This window comes from Schistocerca cancellata, chromosome 7 (assembly GCF_023864275.1).
Source record: "Schistocerca cancellata isolate TAMUIC-IGC-003103 chromosome 7, iqSchCanc2.1, whole genome shotgun sequence".
NCBI lineage: Eukaryota > Metazoa > Arthropoda > Insecta > Orthoptera > Acrididae > Schistocerca > Schistocerca cancellata.
The window spans coordinates 585,776,349-585,784,057 of record NC_064632.1 but is presented as its reverse complement, the minus strand read 5'-3'; positions in this window follow the sequence as shown (position 1 = coordinate 585,784,057).

The window sequence follows — 7,709 nt, the reverse complement described above, 5'->3', positions numbered from 1 at the left end:
TCAATTTCCACTCTCCTGAATATAGTTTGGACGTGCAGTAGAAAAATGCTTTATGAAGAGGCATGGAACTGCACTTGGGCATACTTAAGACCAAATAATGTCTTACATTTCCTCGAATACATACGTTTTATGTTTCAGACTTTTCAGAAAGATGTGCGCTACAAGATGAACATATTTTGAAAATTCGATTTTTTTTAGTATTGACCAGGTTCGCAAATGTCGTAGATCCGGGGCTGATGCGCAGAGCAGTCTGAGTTATAGTGGGTAGTCTCCACGTGACCCGTGTTTACGTTCAGTGATTTTGCTGTTTCCCCTTCGTTTACTCTCACGTCAAATGAAAACAAAATGGATATCCGTGGCCGGGAGCTATCAAGTGAATTAAAACACATTCACATAATTACTAAAGGCTGAAATATGTCATTAGTTTCAGATTTTATTTTATTTCCACCTTTCTGACAGTCAAGCATTAATCGCCTTGCGGAACAATGAAGTTATTTTTGTCTGTTTGCTAAAGAAATTTGATTTTGCTGATCTTTTCCGCAGAGGCAGTCAATGTATTTGAAACGAAATGTTTAATTCCACAGTACTGGGTAGTTTCAACTGTTCGCTGCATTTCAAATGCACGTTTTCATTTTCTAGCACGTATGGCATTATGCCATAATAAAGAACCAAACATGATATAATACAGTACTGGTGCTCCAAGAAAATTTACATCCTGAAAATCACACTTAAAAGCTTAATATCAGGTCGGGGACTACGGTACTTCATTGGGAATCTGGACATACGAGTGTGCTTTAAGTATGCACTTTAAATGTGCACATTTTAATATGGTTCACGAAATTCCGATGCTCTTGTAGTATCATCTTTCATTGATGATCTTTTACACGTACGTACATACGGGCTTCCTACGTCATGATATCTACCTAAGCGCGGTGTCGCCTGTTACCTGAGCTCTCTGGCAACTGCTGAAACGAACCTATTTGTAACAGGTCGCGGGAAAATATTACGATTGGTGGTTTGAAAAGCGTTACTTTCAAAGTAAATATCCTTTTACGTAAGTTGAACTACGTACAAGAATGGACCGTGAATTTACTAAATCACAAAGCGTTTGACTCTCATTTAAAAATCAGGTGTCTGATGACGAGCCATTTAGAAGCATTTCGAACCCTCCAACCCTGAAGATCAGACATTTATGTCATTATTAAAAATTTTACAGGCACATTTGTATGATATCTCTTAAAGTGTAACACGCGCAAAAAAGATCAACAGTATATGCGAAAGCTTAGCTTCTCTTGCAGCTTGAGACCAATATTTTATGTGAAAGCTTTTCTTTTCTTGTAACAACACTATCTATATTAATTTAAACTATTAACTTTCCCTGTTTGGCGCGCTACTTAACACTGATGTTGCTATTGGCTGACTACATCACGTGTCCTATGCACTGAATATCCTCTGTCATCGGCTGGCGAGATCACGTGACATGAGTTACGAACGGCTTACAAAAGCGCATCGAAATCTCGGTTTCAATGGTTCGGAAAGTAACATGCGGTGTTTGGTGGATTTCCAATGTATGTTTTCGTAATACGAAAATACGCAGCGTACATGTTGCTGCACATCAAAGATATTTCCAAAACGTGTCTTTTTCTCTGAGTTTCGTTTTCTAAAGTGCCGGGAAATTGTACGCCCGTGTACAAAACCATAACCATTCAAAGGAGTGATAGGGGAAAATATACTGTCATCCGGGAGAAATTGTGTTTTTAATCGGGAAATCCGGGAAAAATCCGGGAATTTTTTTTCCTTGTCCACGTAGACACCCTGAGTACGACGTTGGCTCCAACATCGACCAGTGGAATGGTACCGTGCAGGCATACAGGCCCTCATTTGAAGGTGGCGTAAGGCCGTAGCATTGAATGGAGATTACGTTGAAAAATAGTGTTGTGTAGCTAAAAGATTGGGGAATAACCTGGTGTATTTCAATGCTGAATAAATCAACCCCTGTTTCAGAAAAAAAATGTGTTCCATTACTTATTGAACTGCCCTCGTACATTTATATTTGGCGTATCACTTTAAGGTACGTGACAAAGTGCTATGGCTTCATCTATAGCTCCAGTTTAATTCACGTGGCTAGCGCCTGTGAGAGCTGTTAATAGTTTACTTTTACCTTAACGGCCCCTGTATGAGTAACGTGTAACAAGATGAACCTGGGTCAGTCCAGTGAAATCAACCAATTATTATGATGCTTATTATGCTTCGGTTCTTGAAATCTCATATTGTGATCGCTTTTCTGTGCATTTGTAGTAGTTAATAGTAAGAAGCGAAGAATACTGAATGAAATGAATGGTCTGTTCGGAGCAGAACACGGATTGACTGTAAACCGAAGAAACACGAAAGTAATGGGAGGTAGGAAAATGAGATTAATGAGGAATTTACCATCATAATTGAGAACAAGAAATAAGCGAAATTAAGAAATTCTGCTACGTACGAAGCAACATAAGGTATGACGGATGAATAAAGGGGGATACGAAACACCAGACTAGTAAAGGCAACGAAGCATTCCTAATCAAAATAAGTTTGCTACTATCAAAAACGGTTTTAATTTGTAGGAGAACTTTCTGAGAATGTACGTTTGCAGCATAGCATAGCATTATGTATTAGTGAAACATGGACTGTGAGAAAACTGGAACAGAAGAGAATCGAAGCATGTTACAGACGAATGTTGAAAATTAGGTGGACTGATACAATAATAAATGAGAAGGATCTCTTCAGAAATAGGTGGAAAACACTGACAAGAAGAAAAAACAGGATAGTAGGACATCCGTTAAGGCAACCGGATATAACCTATATGGCACTAAAGGGAAGTGTAGCAGGTAAAAACTGTAGGAATAGAAAGAAATTAGAAATACATGCAACAACATAGGGCGCAAGTGACTCGCTGATGTGCAGAGTTTACCGCAGGGGAGGTGTTTGTGGAGGGCCGCAGGACTGATGACTCCTCAGCCCCAAACAACAATGTAATTGTTTAGGTGGAAAACCGCAAATTAAAGTTTTTTGGACTTTTTGTTTTTCACTTAGAGACTAATAAAGCTACCAAAATATATTAACAGTTTGGATGAGAAAGCAAAAGCTGAATATAAAATTCAGTACTTAATTCTAATAATTTAATCAAGTGGTTGCTCCCAAACAAAAAATTAACAATAATTTGACGGCCATTTGAGGTTTCCATTACGACTTAATACTGAATCCAAAGTTCTACAGACTACGCACGTGATCCTTACCAGTTAAATAAAATTTATTTTACTATAATACCACCATCATAAAATTGTGCACTCACATTAAAAAACAGAGTATGGTTGATATACAATGAGGTGACAAAGTCTTAGGTTACCTCCTGATATCGTGTCGCACCTCCCGGCGTAGTTCAGCAACTCGACGTGGCACGAGCTCAACTAGTCACTGGAAGTGCCCTGCAGAAATACTGAGCCATGCTTGTTGCGAAATACACTCCTGGAAATTGAAATAAGAACACCGTGAATTCATTGTCCCAGGAAGGGGAAACTTTATTGACACATTCCTGGGGTCAGATACATCACATGATCACACTGACAGAACCACAGGCACATAGACACAGGCAACAGAGCATGCACAATGTCGGCACTAGTACAGTGTATATCCACCTTTCGCAGCAATGCAGGCTGCTATTCTCCCATGGAGACGATCGTAGAGATGCTGGATGTAGTCCTGTGGAACGGCTTGCCATGCCATTTCCACCTGGCGCCTCAGTTGGACCAGCGTTCGTGCTGGACGTGCAGACCGCGTGAGACGACGCTTCATCCAGTCCCAAACATGCTCAATGGGGGACAGATCCGGAGATCTTGCTGGCCAGGGTAGTTGACTTACACCTTCTAGAGCACGTTGGGTGGCACGGGATACATGCGGACGTGCATTGTCCTGTTGGAACAGCAAGTTCCCTTGCCGGTCTAGGAATGGTAGAACGATGGGTTCGATGACGGTTTGGATGTACCGTGCACTATTCAGTGTCCCCTCGACGATCACCAGTGGTGTACGGCCAGTGTAGGAGATCGCTCCCCACACCATGATGCCGGGTGTTGGCCATGTGTGCCTCGGTCGTATGCAGTCCTGATTGTGCGGTCTGCGCCACACTTAACCCTACCGTCAGCTCTTACCAACTGAAATCGGGACTCATCTGAGCAGGCCACGGTCTTTCAGTCGTCTAGGGCCCAACCGATAGGGTGACCAGCCCAGGAGAGGCGCTGCAGGCGATGTCGTGCTATTGGCAAAGGCAATCGCGTCGAGCCCATTAACGCCAAATTTCGGAGCACTGTCTTAACGGATATGGTCGTTGCACGTTCCACATTGATTTCTATGATTATTTCACACACTGTTGCTTGTCCGTTACCGCTGACAGCTACACAAACGCCGCTGCTCTCGGTCGTTAAGTGAAGGCCGTGGTATGAGGAAATGCCTGAAAATTGGTACTCTCGGCACACTCTTGACACTATGGGTTTCAGAACATTGAACACCCTAATTGTTTCCGAGATGGAATGTCCTATCCGTCTAACTCCAACTAGTCTGTTAATTTCAGTCGTGCGACCATAACCAAGTGCAAACATTTCCACATGAGTCACCCAAGTGACAGCTCCATCAGTGCACTTTATACCTTGTGTACGCGATGCTACCGCCATATGTATGTCTGCATATCACTATCCCGTGACTTTTCTCGTCTCAGTGTCCCATTTCCTTTTTCAACCAAAAAATTTCCTATTTTTTAAGCTTAAGAATTGGAAAACCAATTAGTATAGAAAAAAATTAAGAACTGTTTATTAATATGGTCAAATTGCAAATTTTTGATGCGTATAAGAAACAGATTAAAATGGTGCAATTTCAGATCCGTAAATGAAATAGTTTTCAAGATAATGACATTTAAATTTTCAAAATGTGACCCAAAAGACCGGATGTCGGAAAAATTCCTCAGAACTCTTCAGCTCTTCCTGGAGTCCCCGGTTGTTCAGCTGTTCTGCGATAGTGTTCTGCCAGTCAGGTAAGCCAATGAGCATCCGCGCTGCCCTTCTTTATGTGTGCTCTGTAGTCGTCCGGTCAGAGAAGCTGATGTTCACTCCGTATAATGGAACAGTGTTGCAACACGTATCATGCAACCACTTTATGTGCATGCCCTTTCTTCGGAAAACTGAAGGCTCCACGCATCTTGCGAATGAAACGAAACCTGTTACTTGATTTATTGGTGACTGTGCCCTATTTGTACCTCCGCTCATTCTTATACCCAGCAATCACCCATATGTTTGAGCCACCTCCGTTTTGCTAGTGGCGCTGTACGAGAGGCGTTCAGTAAGTAATGCAACATATTTAAATTTTCTCGGCCAGTTTCGGTTCAAAAAATGCGGAACTTGTTGTGGGACATCGTTGAATATTCCCACTTGAGCCCCTGTAGTTTCAGCAACTTCCTGTAGGTGGCAACCTTATTCATAGCCTTCAAAATGGTACCTGTGATGGAGGTGCGTCTCAAGCAGAGAGCTGTCATTGAGTTTCGTTTGGTGGAAATCCAGAGCATTGCACTTTTTCAAGGCACTCGCAGAATGTCTACGGTGACCTGGCAGTGAACGAAAGCATGGTGAGTCGTGTGAAAGGCGTCAGTCTTCGCCACAAAAATGGAAACAAAGTTCTCCTTCTACATGACAGTGAGACGCCTCACAGGAGTCTACTCACCCGAGAGGAGCTCACAAAACTTCAATCGACTGCGCTTCCTCATCCACCATACAGCTCGGATCTCGCACCTTCCGACATTAATTTGTTTGACACAAAGAAGGATGCAGTCCGCAGGAAACAGTACGTGCAAATGAGAAGGTTATTGATGCAACAAGAACTCGGCTGCAACGTCGACCAGTAGAGTGGTACCATGTGGGCAAAGAGGCTCTCCACGTAAGATGGCGTAAGGCCACCGTATTGAACGAAGATTACGTTGAAAAATAAGGTTTTGTAGGCAGAAGAGTGAGTAGTAATATGGTGTACTGGAATTCTGAGTAAAACCCACCTGCTTTCAGAAAACAAGTGTTGTATTACTTACTAAACGCACGTCCTACTGTTCGACTGTAGCGCAGATAAAAGTCACAGCGGAAGGAAAAACTTCACAGAGAACTTTTGAAACCAGACGTCGCTTCTGTCACGTTTGACGGGCTCCACCTTGATTTCCTCTCTGATGCCAAACCTCTTCATCTCAGAGTAGCATTTGCTGTTTGTTGTGTCTAGACAAGACAGCCTAGACACAACGAGAGGAAGCCGAAAGGCACGCGCTTAAACTCACGCAGGCTGGCGTGAGGTCTGAAACAGGATACGTAATGAATGCTATAAAGAAAAGTACGTAGCTTCTGGAATACTTAACTTTAATCCACATTTGTAGAACATCGCTCTTGATGATACATTATAGAATCTCAATATCAATTGAATACGGCGCCTTGCTAGGTCGTAGCAAATGTAGCTGAAGGCTATGCTAACTATCGTCTCGGCAAATGAGAGCGTAATTCTCAGTGAACCATGGCTAGCAACGTCGGCTGTACAACTGGGGCGAGTGCTAGTACGTCTCTCTAGACCTGCCGTGTGGTGGCGCTCGGTCTGCAATTACTGACAGTGGCGACACGCGGGTCCGACGAATACTAGCGGACCGCGGCCGATTTAAAAGCTACCACCTAGCAAGTGTGGTATCTGGCGGTGACACCACATAGTTAACTTTCTCAGTTGATTTCTGTACATATTTCAATCCATATCTTGCCCTACAGTTCTTACCCGCTACAGCTCCCTTTAGTTCCATAATATGTTAACTCATACTCTACCATACTGTCCCCTTTTCTGGTCAGAGCTCTCCATGTCGTCCATGATACACTTCCATTAATTTTTGCGCTACACAAAAGTATCACAAGGTAAGACCTATGTTTGGTGCTATTCGATTTTTTTGGCGAGAAGGACTCAATTCGTCTTTATTGTTCAGCATGTTAAGTCATTCTTGCTTCGTACCGCGTGCTTTATTGTGTTTTCGTGGTACCAGAAGTACTTTAATTCGTCTACTATTATCTGTTAGATTTTAATATTTTACGTGTTTAGTTTACTGTTGATCTATGTTTTATTCACTGTGTTCATTTGATTCAACAGGCCTTGTAAGATATATTACAGATGACAGTAACGTTACCATGATATACTTTTAGTCTGAATGGTAAAAGAACTCATGAAATCTTCTTTTGATTGCTTTCACTGGTTTTTCCGTATACTGATCGAGCAGGAGAGATAAATCTTCTGCATCCTTGCCTCACGAAGTTTTTAATTTGATGACTTCTATCTTGATCATATCCATCTGTGCTACCATATAAAGACAAGTTGTTACTTAACGTAGTTATACAATGTTTCGAAAATTGAGCCGGCCGCTGTGGCCGAGCGGTTCTAGGCGCTTCAGTTCGAAACCGCGCTGCTGCTACGGTCGTGGGTTCGAATCCTGCCTCGGGCATGGCTGTGTGTGATGTCCTTAGGTTAGTTAGGTTTAAGTAGTTCTAAGTCTAGGGAACTGATGACCTCAGATGTTAAGTCCCATGGCGCTCAGAGACATTTGAACCATTTTTTTTTGAAAATTGAGCAATTTCCTTCAAATTTGTAGACAATTTTTTAATAAACATTCAAACGAGCAATAA